Raw genomic sequence first — 17,020 nt, 5'->3', positions numbered from 1 at the left:
TATGGTGTTAATGTGACTAATCAAGACAAAAGTGATACCTCATTAAAGACTCTATCATACTGTTCTCTATAAGCAGATACCATTAGACAATGTAGATTCTCATGTGGAAATAATTATTTTATGGATAACATACACCACAAATTTAATAGCTTTCTTGCACTTTTAAAGTTGAAGAAACATTCTATTAATCTACTTCACACATGGAATGCCACATAATTGGTTTTCTATCAACATGCTTTATTAGCCATACCATCTTAAGATTTTAAGAGGAATATTATTACTGAGTTTCAATAAACTGAACAAATTTATTTACTGTTGTGTTAAACAAAACACTTCCATAGAGTCAAGAGGAAGACAATGCCAATCAAATGAAAGCCAGACTCTAGTCCTATTTAGATGTTTTAGCAAATGTTCCAACTGGGGAAGGGATGAGGCTACGCACACAAGGGTTTCCACTGTGGGGAGATGTTTAGCGTGAACAATGGTTTCTTGTTACATCCAATCTAAGCCACAGTATTGACAACAGTGATTTGGAGAAAAGGGAAAGAAACGTTGTTTCAAGTTAAGCTGACAGAAAACACAGATCAACAGCATGGCTTCTTTCTTTCCTTTTTTAAAGAAATTGTGTCACAGAAAACTGATACTGTAAAAGTATACTGCTATTAAGTTTACAAGTGCCCGGGAATTTTATAAATTTGGAAAGTAATTTAACAAATTCACTTTCTCTGTTATATGACTTCCTTGGCACCAAGAGCTCTGGAATAATCCTGCCCACAGCATATTGCCAATAAACTGAGTCAGCCAGAATCTTTTCCTATTAGAGTAGGGAATTTTATTGCAAACACCACTGCAATGCTTGGTCATTAGGAGTTATTCCTCCTGACATCATTAGGGTTACATGGCTGAAGGGTTAAGAAAGGGACCTGTCATCCTATGCCACTTAACTAGCTGAAACATTTATTTTGTGTTGGCACTTGTGGTCCTATTTAAAACAGGGGGTGCTATTTTCACAAATGAAACCGATTGCAATATGATGCCATGCACCCCCTGTTTCATTAGTTAATAATGTTTCTTTTAATTGAAACCAGCTAGTAGTCACAAGAAAATATGAATAATATGAATATCACATCACAATATCGCACCAGAATAATGATGGGGCCACATTTATTTGTTTATGCATTTATTTGCTGCATTTTCCACAGTTCTCATGCAATCACAACTTGCAATAAAATTATTCCAGTTCCTCATTTAAAAAGGCATCTGAAAATTCCAGCTTTTGGATCTTATGGTTTGTTAATTTAAGGAAGCATGTGAAGGAATGTTTCCTATTTCCCTAACACTATCTGGAATCCCCCGCAAATCTGTCTAGGGTTCTGGTGGGCCCCTCAAACAATATGGGATGAGCATCTGTAGGGGAAAACCTTCTTTCCATGAACCTTCATAAATGAACTTATTTTAGGATCCAGTGCTGATTTTTGGTTATTTCCCCTTTCCCCCAACTGTCTCCCATGCCCTCATGCCCCATTAATCAGGAGGATCACTGATGCTCCAAATATAATTTTCTTTGGGAGGGGGATGTTTCAGAGGAGAAGAGAAGACAGAAAACGCTGCTTGCATTGACTTGTCTGAATTTAAATGGCAAATTGAGTAAAAGGTGGGTAGGGGGACTGCCCTTATGGACACAAGTACAGAGCTAACATATCATGTTGTTTAGTCCTAAGGATCAAAGCCCATACTTAAAAATAAAGGAGCCATTAAAAGTCACATAGATAATCCCACAGGAAAAGTTTCTGAAAAGTCAAGATTATGGTCTGGTGATGAAAAATTATCTGGGGCTGGGGGCTGGCACAAAGAAAACATTTCAAAGGGAAGGCTTTCTAAGTATGGGCACATTCCTGTATCCCTCCACAAAGGATGGGATGCAGAATATGGCAGACCTATGACTTGTACGAGAGAAGACACTCCTTAAAAATGAAATGTCACCTTAAAAAAGATCAAGGGGAGACACTTATACACCTCATTACTGTGATGGCTTGTGTATGCTCTTCGCAATAAGCACCTCTGCTCACTCAGAGATATTTACAGTTCTTTATTTTACGTATGTACAGGCAGCATATTACAATCATGCATCTGAATCCTCCGGTTCAGATTCTGGGAGTGGCTTTCATCGGCTTCTCCTCCAACAGAAAAGGTAGGGAAGTTTCCTGTGACGCCTCTCCCCCCTCCTCTTTAACTCTCCCTCTCCTGGGCAGACAGAATAGGCACTGCCTCACCATCGGTGCCAGAACTTCCTGTGCGGTGCTGGGGCTCTGATTCTGCATCAGAGAGCATTTCCACCTCCTGGCTCTCTCCCCCTTCCCCATCCGTCACTTCCTGTCCACCTCCCTCTGAATGTTCCTCCTCTGCCCCAGCATCCTCTGGCAGCCCCATGACAATTACTCACTTGAACAGCACTGGTTTCACAAGGGTAAGTAATGCCACACACAAGTGTCACAGAAATGGAACCTACAATAGACTGAGTCTTCCCTACTCTCTGAGGAAGTGGGCTTTCCTGTATGAAAGTGTGTTTAAGGCACCACAAGACCATTGTTTTGGCTGCAGTCACACCTCTGGAAGTTATGACTATTTCTGAACATGCTAGGTGCCCATCTGACTTGTATATATTTAAGTGGAAGATGACAAAGAAAGAAATTATTTAATGGCACTTCTCTTACCTCTATTTCAAGCAAAACCTGTTTGTTCTCCTGTGTGTGTTTCAAGATTAGGGAAACTGCATCAGGGCCACCATCACCTATATTCTTGAATAGGACAACTGCAATCTATTGGATTGCTCATTTAGAGAAGAACTGAAAAAACAGAGTTAAAAATAGAATATTAGCATTTCAGATCTTTGCATGCTTACACAGAATTCTGCCTCCAGTTTAAACAATGACAGAATACACATTGATTTTATAAATGGGGTAATGTTTGACACACCCAGTCACCCTTTGTAAAAAAACCAACAGTAATCCATTACATTTGATAGTTGTTATGTATAAATTCCTGTAACCATTGTGTCTGAAATCCTTTAACTGACCTTAATTCATTATGTAAATGAGATCTATAACCAAGCACTGTATACTGGCAATATAAATTAATAAAGAAAACACCCACCAATTGAAATCATTTATCTCTGATTTCGCTCCACAGCTTAGGACTGATATCCCATTCACTGATCCCTGTTAAAACAAACACTAATTACACAGAATATGTTGACTGCAGAAATGCTGCAGTTTCGACTGTTGAAAAAATGCCTCAAATGTTTTCTTATTTTTCAAACCAATTGCCCAAGTGCTCAGTTCTTCCACTGTTACCACACATGGTGGTTAAAGAGCATATGAATTAGGCTTCCATATAAGCAAATTTCTCTGTAAGTAATTTATATTGTATGGTAAACTTGTAGCCAGCTAGAACAGCAAATTAAAGCATTAATCACATCTGTAAAATTTAAGGCCCTGTGCATACAGAAAAAAAAAATTAGGGAAATACGTTTTCTTGTATTGCTAAAATAAATATTCCACATATGGAGGCCAGTCTAATTCTTCTCATTATAGTGGGAATGAAGATGAACATTAAGCCCATATAACATTTCTTTCAGAGTTAGTCGATAGCTCGTTTTCGTAGGTAGCACATATTTTCAAACCTGAAATGTTCACATTCAATCAGATTTGCTGCCATTTCCCGTTCCCTCTCCCAATCCCTCCCCCCGCCAATCCTTGTTGCTAAAGCTTTTCATCAGCACCGAAAAACCTCCATCATTATTCCATATCACATACTGATGATGAGGCAAAACAGTAGCAAGCAGACTCCCTAGCATTAAGCAGGCAGTAAAGCTGTGGGAAAGAAACTTGCTATAAAATTATCAAATCTCCCTTCTCAAATGTTAAAGTAACATACCACCTACTATGTAAATAGAATGTCATATCATTGCTTTTATTTACATAAAAATACACAATATAACTGTGGAGAGGAAGAGCACCCAGGCTATGTGCTGTGAACTTTCCAGACCTAACTTAAGGGAACTTGAGTAAGCCATTGGTCACCCACGTGCAACTCCTTGCATGCACTATGGAGAATGCTTTATTTTTTCTTTTATCATATTTAAATCCCACCTTCCTTCTAAGGAGCTCTAGGTAGCATACAGCCCCCACCCCATTTTGTCCTCAATAAAATCCTGTAATGTAGGTTAGTTTGAGTAAGACAGACTGGCCAAGTTGCTCAATGACTCCTGCATCATGTGGATCCATTTCATTTTTTAAAAAATAATATTTATTAATAATTTCAGAATTACAAAAAAAATAAAAAATAAAAAACAACACTACAATACAAAAAGAAAAGAGAAAAATGCAAAATATAAAAACCAATACAACAATACAGCAAAAAAAAGAAGAAAAAAGAAAAAACACAAATCCCAAATTGCATATCTATAATTTCCATTTGCTTGTTTCGTTGACCTCCTCACACCTCCCTTTTTGTATTCTAGTTTAATTAATTATTTCAGCAAATTCTTTCCATCTTTCTCAATTTTTGTTAAAAAAATTTTATCTTAACAATTTAACCTAATAGTTAACTCAACAATTCCTTTCCATCTTTCCCCATATTCTGTTATTCAAATTACCTTAATTTATTTAACCTTATCTTACCCCAAAATACCTTAAAACTTAAATCTTAGTTTTCAAATATACATAGCTCCTGATATCATTTCTGCTAGAGTCATATAGTTTCATTCCAACATTTTCCCTAATATTCATTAAGCTGATTCTAAAATAAAAAAATTCCATTATAAATTTTCTTCCAATCATCATCCAGCGTCTCTTCTTCCTGGTCTCAGATCGTGTCAGTCCTTACTGTCCATTCCATCTAGTCCATCAACCTGGAAGCCTTATGTCCGAGGCCCTTAAGTCTCTTCCATGTCCCTTCTGCAGTTCTTCTTCTTCTTGTTTGTACTTGCCCTTTTACTTGTCTTTTGTTGGTCTCTGTCTTAATTTCTTTCCTTTCTCATTGAGGAGTAGGTCTCTGGGGGATTCCAACCCAAAATTGTCTCCATATCCCTTCATCCAGCTCGCCCATTCCCCACAGTCCCACTCCCCACAGTCCTCGATAAAATCCAAAAAGTATTTAAAATCACATTTCAAGATCTCTCCAAGGTTAGGAACCTCCTCATCTCCAAACTCCCCCTGGCCCACTCCAACTTCAATCTTCAATAACAGCGGCTTATGCTCCTGTAGGGCCTCGGGTCTCTCCATTTGTATTATTTGAGGTGCAGCCGCATCCTCCTCCATTGTCATCTGCACTTGCCCAGTCAGTACAGATTCATAGGTTGGTTCCTGGATGATTTCTGTAACAATGTTCCCTGTTTGTCCACAGTTATTAACCACAACAGTCAAATCCATTTTCTCATTCATCAAGTCCATCTTCTCATGCATCTGTTCCAGCAAGGCATTTGTCTTGCATAAAGCAAGCACCCAGTCTTCCTCCCAGCTCATCTTTGGTCAAGGTCAGAAAAAACTGTTCCCACGATCTTAATCTCACAGATGTTGGGTCCTCAAGTATACTGCAGCAACAATTTAACAAGCTCCCTCTAGAGGAGACAATTTCTATTTGTATCCATTTTTTTTTAAAGACAAAGGAAAGTTACTTTCATTTTTCAGATATTTCAGATGTTTTTCAGATATTTTGTTTCTTTAAAATGCAAAAGGCAACATTAGAATCAACTTGTTTCTCTTCATTAGCTATCTGTCAAAATATTCCATTCACAGTCAATGAACCTCTCCAACAGTTTCTGTCTCTGACACCCCGTTCCCAGGTTAGAGACGGTGGAAACTTATCCTTCTTCACTCCCTCTCCTGCTAGGGTTAAACAGAGTCCCCCCCCCCCTTTTCTCCTGCTTCCAAGGGGGGTTTCAGTGATTCTGAATGAAGGAAATTTAGTCTTTTTTGACAGCTTTCCTGGCTTTAGCTTACAAAATTTTTTCTTTAGTCTATATACAAAAAGCGGAAGGCGGACTTCCTGTTTTGCACCTTCCCGCTTCGATACCAAATTAAGCAATTTCTTGATCCAATTTTCCGTTTCTACTCATGGGTACTTGTTTTAAGTCCAATTGTCCACAGGAAAAAGTCAGCGCTCTCTGGCAATGGCTGTGCGGCTTCACTCCGTGAAAGTAGCAGTCAGTTCGTAGCACCGCACTTCTCACCCCACTTCGCTCCGGAGCCCCTAAATGGGATTCCCCGCGAGTAGGGGGGCGCTTCTGGGCCCAGACTTGCCCTTCTATAGACAGCAAGGCTCATTCAATTCACATAAGGAACTGCTGGAAGAAGGGGGCCACTTCCCACATCATTCCTGACCTTCCAGAGAAGCTGGAAGTGGGGGCGAATGGGAACCTGGTTTAGTCACCTCCATCCTTTATTCCAGTGGGGAAATTTTATAGGCAACATTCTGCCCATGGGTACTCTGGACTCAGCTGTATATAGATTTATTGCATCTGAGACTGAGCTATGTCAACAATTGCCAGGGATGGAAAGAGACTACCACAAACAACAAACACCCTGTACATTTTGTGGTAGAAATTGAGCCCCTCGTGCATTTACCTCAGCATAGGGCTCAACGAATACTTTTTCCTGTTCCTTTGCTCAGAGTGGGCTGGGTCACATCTCTAATTTTTAGATTGCAGAATTTTGCTGAACACTTAAAGGCAGGGGTGGAAGACCTGTGGCCTTCCAGATGGTGTGTGATTACAGCTACCATCTCACATGACCATTGACCAGGCTAGCTGGGAGTTGGGAATCAAACAATATCTGGAGGACCACAAATTCCCACCCCTGAGATAAAGCATTCACTTTTCCATCAGGCCATGGTAAAATAGTCCCATCAGAATACAGATGTAACAGAGTGGGTTACTGCCATGCAGAGCAATCAAATGCATGTTCACGAAGAAATGTCCCATTTACTCTGAGGTAAATGAGGATAGGGCTGCAGTCCTACAGGGTACTCCTATGAATGTTTACTCAGAGGTATGTCCCACTGAGTTCAATAGAATTTATATCCTGTTAATTGTATGCAGGATTGCAAAATTAGTCTGTAGTGCTAAATACACTATCAGTTAGCAAAAGCCGGCTGCCTTGGCTTGAAAGCAAGATGAGCGCCACACCCCAGAGTCACCTTTGACTGAACTTGACCGTCCAGGGGTCCTTTACCTTTTTTTTAACCTTACTGGTGAGTAAAGTCCATTGAACTCACAGGGCTTACTTTTAACTAAAGATACTTAAAATTGCTTTGTACAAGACTTTTTCCCTTCATATCACTTTGTGCACTGCTAAACCGTATGTCATACTACCAATTGACCACAAAGTATACTAATGAAGAAATGAAATCACATGCCTTCCTTAAAGAGGATGTGTTTCACGCTGACACAGTAGGAAGAATAAGAGGTTTTCAAAAACCTTACTCATTTTGGTCTCAGAACTCTGGCTGAACTTACTAGCATCTCTCCCAAAATAAAACTATCTTTAGCAATTTCTGAAAATGTTTGCATACACACACACACACACACACACACACACATATACATTCATGCTAACTTCCTGATCAGATGTACATATGCAGACTTCTCTAATGTTTTCATCATATAATGTTTGGGAATATTCCAGGGGGTAGAGGGAGAAGCAATGAAAAATATATTGAAGGAAAGAAGAAAATCGTCACAGCCTCAGAGATTTGAAAGGTGAGTTGTTGTTGTTTTTCTTTCTAAGAGGGTTATTTCCTGATCTTGCTATTGTATAAGTGCAAGAATAAGAGCTCAGATGCATTAGGCTCAATGAACTTAAATTCATAACATATAACAGCATCTCTGGGTGCACAACTTTCAGGATTCTGTACAGATAGGGTAGCCATGAATAGTATTTTATTTAAATGTCTGTATTAAGCAGATCCCCCTCTCTGCTAAAAATGGAGAAAAAACAAACAAGTCATATTCATCAAAGTAATTGTGTAGGTACTTTCACTACCAAAATGCCTGGAATGAAAGATTGAACTGCTAACGGCAGCGGTGACAGCCATGAATCATGGTAGGCTACTTCGGGGCCTTTACCACCATAAAACAAAAGATGTAGATGAAAAATGCTGCAATTAAGTGATTTGATTTCTGCCCCCTTTTTCCTACTGCATTCGTGCATGGCTGCACAGCAAAGATTGATGGGAAAAATTACTCTACGTGATCTCTGACAGAGCCTTGGAACAATTCTATAAGGGGGAAACATACAAATCAAACCAGCTTTCGTGTATTCAGACAAAATAATACATATAAAGCAAATACTTTAGCCTATATCCAAAGCACCATAGTTTTGCATGCACACATAAATTGTGGGGAAATGCTTCTGCTATCAAAACCTAACTTGTGGATTTTCCAGCTAGTTGGGTAATAGTGGTATTTGTTTAAAACAAATATTCAATCAGAGCCACTGAGTGGCATCCTAAATATGTTTGTTCAGTGAAAAGGACAACATAGCAGAAACAAAATTTACAGAAGGGATGGTGGTGGTCTTATTTTTATTTCAATATATTCATAAAAACTATAAAAAGAGATCATCACAGCAAAATGTCCCTTCCATATTACCTGGTGCCATCATTACTGTCACTTAAGCAGACATTTTCAAGGGGTGCATGCAACTAAATCCGGAGTGATAGAATGAAATATGTTATATCTGGGATACTTGTATATGGCTGAACATAATACCACTGGTAGTATACACTTTAAATAAGAGTAAAATGCATAAAATGGCACTGTGTAAAATAAGCAAGCCCTGATGCTAATGGGCAGCAGTAGTCAACCACCCTCTGCTCTACTGAAGTTATAGCGAGATTTATTTCCTGGAGACAGAGGAAAGACCACACAGACTCGCTGATTTAAAAAATGCACTGTTGTTTTTTACTTGAATATACACAATAGAATCAGACCACTGGGGAAAAAAAAGTGTAGAATGTTTGATTCCATTATGCAGAGAGCAAAGCTGTGTCTGAAGAGACACACTAGAGTATTGGTAATTAAAGTGAAGGCTTTTTGTGAAAATCCTGATGCTACATTATGCTTAAAGAAAATAATGCCCTTGTATATTCCCATTTCAATACTCTTTCCTTGCCCTCTTTTCAAAAATGCATTCATTCATGTATTTCCCCCTAGTAAATGTACATTTCCCCCTGCAGATTATGTCTATCCACAATTCAGAGGAGCATATATTTTGTTCTTGCACTTCACTGACTTGTTTAACTTTAGGATGTTCATTTTTATTTTTATTTTATAGTAAGCAAGCAAAGGCCCCATGAGGTATATTTATGTGTGTGAGCCTCTCCTCACTCAGTAGTCCGTTCCCTATCTGATTTATGAGGGCTTGCAAACTATCATCTACGACTAGAAGAGAAAAACAACATTTTTAAGACATTCAAAATTAAACCTGTTTTTGGATGAATTGGGATTTTGGTGGTCACATTGTGCTTTTATCCAAACCTTGTGTTTCTTACAGCACAAACCTCCTCAGACTGTGGCCACTTACCACAACATATATTTTGCATTACTTCAGTATGGTAAATATTTGCTTTGTTTTTTAAATACCTAGGTTAACCCACAGTGAGCTGTAAATCAGGCATTTCTGAATTACCATTGTTCATTTTTTATTAAATCCACGGGATTGCATCATCAGAAACCCAAGTACTGTACTGTGGACCATATAATCGCAGGGAGAAATTAGAGAGTTAAATGCTACAACCTTCCCCCAAGGTCACATGGAAGTACCTGTGACTTTCTTCAACAAGTAAGAAATTATTTCATACAGATGTGAAAATAGATAATATCAGCCTACAGAACCACCCTTGCCATGTACTGAGATGAAGTTGTTGCTTTGGGCAGAATATTCTGGAAAGTGAACCATTTTCTTTCTTTTGACTTCCACCTCGATGTGCAAGAGTGTGGGGAATGGGGGAGGAAGCTCTGTAAGAGGGATGTAATTTTGAGGTTCCTCTTGAGATATGAAACACCAGGTGCTGTCAGACTGGGTTTATATTTGTCCTAGTACAGTGCTGATAAATCTGACCCAAAAGGGGGAATCTGTATCTTTACTTACATTGCACCAGGGACATGTTCAGCAAGGATCCCTCGACCATTGCTACAGCATTTTGATACGATGCTCTGCCTACCACATCCAGGTCAGCAATTGGAAGCCTTGGGGACAGATAATATCTAGGTCCAGGGAGTAGTAGCATTCTTTCGCTAAACAAAGCGTAATACAAAACAGTATGTACCACTTTCCCAATGTGCTTATATCATGCTTGAGATTTGAGATTATACCCAGTATATTTGAGGGTCCAATATACTGGCTGAAGGACCATTGGATGTGCTATAAGTACTGCTCTACTAGCAAAGAAGGAGATCTGCTACCCAGATGGCACTTAACTCCATAGGTGTAAGTCCCTGGTACACCTGAGGAAAGCTCCATGTGTGTAGAGGTTCCAAAACAATAGCATCAACCAGAGCATCTTTATACTGTAGGTATCTGCTGACATTCTTAATGTTCTCTAAAAGGCTAGTGTCACTGGATTTAACACTGCAGAGGCCATGCTGGTTCAGCTTCAGCAAGACTTGTTATCTAGATGCCTGCTAATTCAATATTTAATGATGTTTTTTAGAAGTTTACCTGGAACAGATGGTAAGCTAACAGGACTGCAAATTTCTCAGATACCCCTGAATACATGTTTTAAACAACAACATGGTGTTACATTGCAGAGGCGGTTTTAGGGTAGCACAACCTCTGCATCTGCACTTGGCACTGTGTGGCGCAAGGGGCGCCACAACAATGCTGTAGAACTGAGTGCAAGAGGCAAGTGGGGGGCGCAGAATTTTAGTGTCGCACAGGATATGGCTGAAATTTGAGAGTCCAAAGTCCACCACTGTACATTGGCCACTTTCCAGTCCTCACGTATGGAACCTTATTTTAGGGACAAGTTACATACTTTTGTTAGTTCAGCAATTTCACCTGTGACCTTCTGCATGGAAAGCAAGAACTATGGTCCACACATTGGTTCTTTCTCTCCCTGCTACAGTCTTGATGAAAATAGTCTCTTTAGTTACGTACATTTCAAGGAAAGTCCCTTTAGCACCAACAGAGGCTTCCTTGAACTGCAAGTAGCAGCTTCAGAGAGGCAAGGAGAGAAACTTTTCCCCTCACAGTCTTCTTAGGCTTCCTCATGGTTGCTCTTTACACAACAAGAAAGTATAGACATTAATTGCATTCATAATGTGAAATATATTTCTGCTGTGTCATGGCCAGTGGAAGTACATACACTTCCATCCAGTCTGCTGGATTGAAAGCTATATATTTATCCAAAAATATCAAGACCATCAACATATCACATAATTTTTATCTGAGTAGCTGTCTGCCTTTTAATTGACTAAATTAATTTAATACATGTGAGTGCATCAGCATATTATGAAAATTATCAGTATAGGAGCTTTGAGATACTGAAGGATGAGCAAGATAACTTGCAATTTAATAGATCAAAGCTACTGCTCATTGCCAGAATGAAAGCCTTTCTTTTTCATTCCCTATTATGAGAAAGCGTGTTCTCATTAAAGGAGAGCACGTGTTGCGGATGGGGCCGAGCAAAGCACCCCATAGTTGCCAGGCAGGATAGATTGAAGGGGCTTGGATCGGATTGGTGGTTGGTGTTACTGGGGTAAATTTGATGTTGCCAATTTAGGGGTGGGAACAGAGGTTATTTAAACAAGGCTCACAGCATGTTCCTTTCTCTTTCGCTGTGGGCACCGGATCACCCGCCCGCCCTCCCTTGATTGGGCTTGTGCTTTGACCTTGCTATGCCTGTCATGGGGTCGTCCGCATTGGTGCGGGGGCCTGGTAGGAATTTTTCCTTTTGGCTGATTAGTGTGTGCCAATTGGTTTTTGCCTACTGCGTAGCAAATCGTCACAACTTGTAAGGTTGGCAGTTAGGCATTGGGTTAAATTGGTTGGTGGAGGGGTATGGATTGGCTGTGCCTGCCCCTCTAATGCTGCTGCTGCTGCACGGGAATTCCGTTAAAGGAATTCAGGGGCTTACCATCCTCTCGTCCAAACCCCTGGAATCGGGTGCAGGCCGCGTAAGCTCCTGGGAGCATGCGGGGAGAAGCTGAGGGTCTGTGTCGCAGCTCCAGTTATCCCTGATCTTGTTCCTCTACACTGGCTCTCGCTGGAATCCGGGATAAAAAAAATCCTTCCAGTAGCACCTTTAAGACCAACTAAGTTATTTCTTGGTATGAGCTTTCGTGTGCAAGCACACTTCTTCAGATACACTGAAACAGAAGTTGCCAGATCCTTCTATATAGTGAGAAGGTGGGGAGGGGTATTACTCAGAAGGGTGGTGGGAATGGGAGATTGGCAGATAGCTGAGATGAGCCTGCTGACGACTCTTAACGACTGTAATAGGTCTTACAGGAAAAGGCAAGGGGTGAGAAGGTGAGAAATGGCTTAGTCATGTATAATGGGATAAGAATCCAATGTCTTTGTTCAAACCAGGTCTCTCCATGGTTTTAAGTTTGGTAATGAGTTGCAATTCAGCAGCTTCTCTTTCCAGTCTATTTCTGAAATTCCTTTGTAGTAAAACAGCTACTTTGAGATCTTGTATAGAATGTATCTGTAGTAAAACAGCTACTTTGAGATCTTGTATAGAATGTATCTGTAACTGGAATCCGGGAGTCAGTGCTGTCCCCCAAGGCGGGGGGGGGGGGCAGCTAGTCATAACCAATGCCTAAGCAACCACTCACAATTTGTATTTTAATGAAGTTGTGGCCAAAATTATGCCAAAAACCTTAAACAAAAATTATGTGTGATGTGTGAGTTATTGGGGTAGGGGTGTTTGGGGGACCTCAGCACGCAACACATTAGAGCCAAAATGGCTTCATCAAGTAAACAACTGAAGGCTCAACTAAAATTGGCCCCACCAATTAATAAGCCGATTAAAGCTTGCAGCCCTAATAAATACATAAAATAATATTTATTGCAGTTGAAAACTCTTGTAATACTGTATTTCAATTGTACGAAGTCTGGTATTTCCTCTCTACCATCAGCGTTCAACTCATATGTCTGGATAAAGTAAATTTTGGATCATTTGATAAAATAATCAAAAGCAAACTTAACGGATTTGCCATGAGGCTCTATTTTAGGGCACTGCGCTTGAAAGGACATCTTCACTACTAAACTTATGTATCACTCCATCTTATTGTTGATTGGCAGGATGGGTATATTCAGGAAGACCAATTCATATATTTACTAAAACAGCAAAATATCCCTTGGGCTTCTTCTTTCACAGTTTTTGTGAACAGATGAACCAACTGTTAGGTTGCAATTTGAACGCTAACATGCTAAACCAGGATTTCTGTAGATATATACACAATAGATATAACACTGCAAATGGCTTTAAACCAAAATATAGAGATAAGAAATTAATCCTAGTCTAATATATCATTGGAAATAGCAATTTATCTCTTTTATGGCAGGACTAGGGGCAAATGTAAAGTAGCCCTATCAGAAACCAGATAAACTGTTTGGTAAGTGCTCAGTAACTTCTTAATTAACCAGCCTTCAAATGCGTAACACTGACTGTTATCTGCAGTTAGAGCAGAATTACACTGCTTTTAAACAATGCATACAGATGATAGCAGTGATAGGTGCTAAGGAAATGATTATTTAATAGCATACTTTAAAGGGATGTGCTTTGCTGTGCTCCCCCCTCCACCTGATCCTTCCTTACACTTTATTTTCCAGAAGAACTTTGATTAGAAATTAAATAGCTGAACTATTTTAAGGTCTCACATTCCATAATATTTCACTTTTATGCAGCAGTAGATTTATATATTTTCCCTCCTGAAATGGATGTTTAATCTGTAAAGTGGGTTGTCAGAACTCACTCTAGAACAGTGGTTCTGAATACTAGTCCTGACATGTGAGAGACATGACTTATAGTGAGACTTCCTATGTTAAACAGGGGAGGGGGGGATAACAAAATAATTTTGATTGGTAGAGTTCAAAACCATTCCAGGATGAGCAACAACCAAACCAAAGGTAAAGAGGTGCAGTTCATCACTAAAGACCATCATATGATGGTCTTTCATGTGAAGGAGACTAAACCTGGATTTTGAACCACTTGGAAAAGAGAGGAGACCAGTGTTCAGTATGTGATATTATTTTGTGGGAGAAAACCTGTAAGCTAGCGAGGTGTGAAGATGGCTATAGCAACATTCCTAATTGCAATCAGAAGATGGAAGGTGAACATAAATCTTGACATAGAATTGGAAAGCAGTTACAATAAGTAAAGACTGACCAAGGATATCATTTTCAGGTTTGGCTGAAAAGGACAAGGTGGATGAACAGATGACTTGGAGTTTGAAGTATCACAGTTGGTAGAAGAAACCAATTTTTTTTTATAGAGTTACAACTTTGGTAGATCAAGGGAATGCTGTGGATGTTTGTTAAGGGTTTGAACAAAGTCTGCCATGACATTCTTGAGAAGAAGCTGGTAAAATGTGATTAGATAATGTTATTGTTAGGTGAATTTGTAGCTGGTTGATTGACCGAATCCATGGTTCTATTGAATGACTGAACCCATCCTAGAAAAAAGTGACAAGTGGAGTACTGTGGGTTTCTGTCCTGGGATTGATTTTATTCAACATCTTTATAAATGGCTAGGATGAAGGAACAGAGGGGATGCTCATCAAATGTGCAGATGACACCAAACTGGGAGGGTTACTTCAGAAGGTACAATTAGGATTCAAGATGACCTTGACAGATTGGAGAACAGGGCTAAAGCTAAAACTAAAAAAGCATTTCAATAGCGAAAAATGTAAGGTCTATATTTAGGTAGGAATAACCAGATGCACAAATATCGGGTGTAAAGGATCTAAGGGTCACCGTAGACCACAATCTTAACTGAGTCAACAGTGTGATGCAGCAGAAAAGAAAAGAAAAAAAGCTTGTGCAACTCTAAGCTGTATCAAAAGAAGTATAGTGTCCAGATCAAGGAAAGGAAAAGTGCCTACACCATGACCAACTTACATCTGTGATAAGTTGTGGCCCGTTTTATCCCAAAATGATTGTTGTGTGATTGTTGCAACTCCCATCCACTCACAGCCTCACTTTGTCCGGGCCCACCATAGTACTGCTCTAGTTTGCTTTGGTCAGACCCCGCCTGGAGTACTGTATCCAGTTCGGGGTCCCTTAGTTTAAGAGACATTTTGACAAGCTGGAACATGTGCAAAGGAGGAGACACATTATAAATGGTCTAGAAACAAAGCCTTATGAGGAATTGTTGAGGGGGTTGGATATGTGTAGTCTGGAGAAGAGAAGACTGAGAGGTGATGTGATATGATAGCGAGATACCTGAAGGGCTGAAGATGGAGCAAACTTGTTTTCTGCTGCTCCACAAGGCAAGACCCAAACCAACAGATTCAAATTACATTAGGAAGATGGTAAGAACTTACAGCAATCTTTTTAAGTATATTGCAATTTAATAAAGGGACAAGTCCATAGAATATAAGCTCACAGCTGATGTATAACAACAGGCACTGGAACATTCAGCATGTCAAAAATAAGAAAATTTCATAAAGTCTAACATAAACATTCTCGGCATAAACATTCTCGGACCATAGTCTACTTCAGTGTTTCCCAAACTTGGGACACCAGCTGTTTTTGGACTACAATTCCCATCATCATTTGCTAGGTGGACCACTAGTCAGGGATGGTGGGAACTGGAGACCCAAGTTTGGGAAACACTGGTCTGTTTCATCAGATGCATGAAATGTCATTCTCAGTTGGCAGCTATACAGGAGTACAGGGTCAGGGAATGTAAACAGTGAGTTAAATGGCAATGAATTACTAAAAAGGAAAGTCTGTATTTAAGAAAATAAAGCTCAGATGTTTTAAAAATAAGCACAGTGACCATTCAGAACAGCAGAAATTAGTGATAACAGTAGCATCTTTGCAATGATAAGATGTATGCAAGGCTGAGTCCTGAACTGCAAGGTTTTCTAGGCCACCAAGAGCAGTGCATCTTCTTGCTAGCACATTTATTCTGTTAAGTCTTGTGACTGCTGAGTTGGGGATGTGGGCAAGGGATCCTGATTGTGGCTCTGTTCAATGTGGGTGCATTGGCACTCTGTGGCTTGGCTGTGCTGCTGATTGAAAGGCTAGTTGGCAAGAATGACCCTTTGAACATTTTCTATAGGATTGGCTATGTTTTACATATGATTTTGCATTTGTATACCTGTGTGTTTGGGTGGTCAAGGGCAAAAGATTATTTTTTCTGGCTCTTTCTGTAATTAAAAGAAACATTCAGGGGGATGTGCAGCCCACCCTTAAACTAAGTTGTTTGCTAAGGAATGCCTTATCTTATTTGTAGAAAATCAAAGTTCTACAAATAAAGGTAAAGGAGCCCTGGATGGTTAAGTCCAGTCAAAGGTGACTATGGGGTTGCGGCGCTCATCTCGCTTTCAGGCCGAGGGAGCCGGTGTTTGTCCCCAGACAGGTTTCCGGGTCATGTGGCCAGCATGACTAAACCGCTTCTGGAACAACAGAACACCGTGACGGAAGCCAGAGCACACAGAAACAGCGTTTACCTTCTCACCACAGTGGTACATATTTATCTACTTGCAGTGGCTTGCTTTCGAACTGCTAGGTTGGCAGGAGCTGGGACAAAGCAACGGACGCTCACCCCATCATGGGGGTTTGAACCGCTGACCTTCTGATCAGCAAGCCCAAGAGGCTCAGTGTTTTAGACCACAGCGCTACCCGCATCCCTACAAATACTATTGCCTATCTACATCAGTTTCATCTGTGTTCTTTCACAAGTCCTTACCATCCTGTTTCTTTTATTTTTTAAAAAAGCTTTATAATAATTGGCATTTAAACTGTAGACATTTCCCCATTAAATGTGATTTTTTGCTCACATT

The 17,020-nt window shown here is 39.9% G+C and overlaps 1 long non-coding RNA gene across 1 annotated transcript in view; it reads right to left on the bottom strand.

The window, feature by feature from the left end:
- LOC308472563 overlaps positions 1-2,830 on the bottom strand; it is a 147,441-nt gene extending 144,611 nt beyond the window's left edge. The window contains exon 1 of the long non-coding RNA XR_013983580.1: positions 2,715-2,830. This is a non-coding gene — a long non-coding RNA (uncharacterized lncRNA). The remainder of the gene's footprint in view (positions 1-2,714) is intronic.
- Between the last annotated feature and the right edge of the window lie 14,190 nt (positions 2,831-17,020).

Source organism: Podarcis pityusensis (genome assembly GCF_964106645.2).
Source record: "Podarcis pityusensis genome assembly, chromosome: 3".
In the NCBI taxonomy this organism is placed as follows: Eukaryota; Metazoa; Chordata; class Lepidosauria; order Squamata; family Lacertidae; genus Podarcis; species Podarcis pityusensis.
The sequence above is the reverse complement of the archived record's forward strand: the minus strand, read 5'-3'. Positions and strand labels throughout refer to the sequence as shown.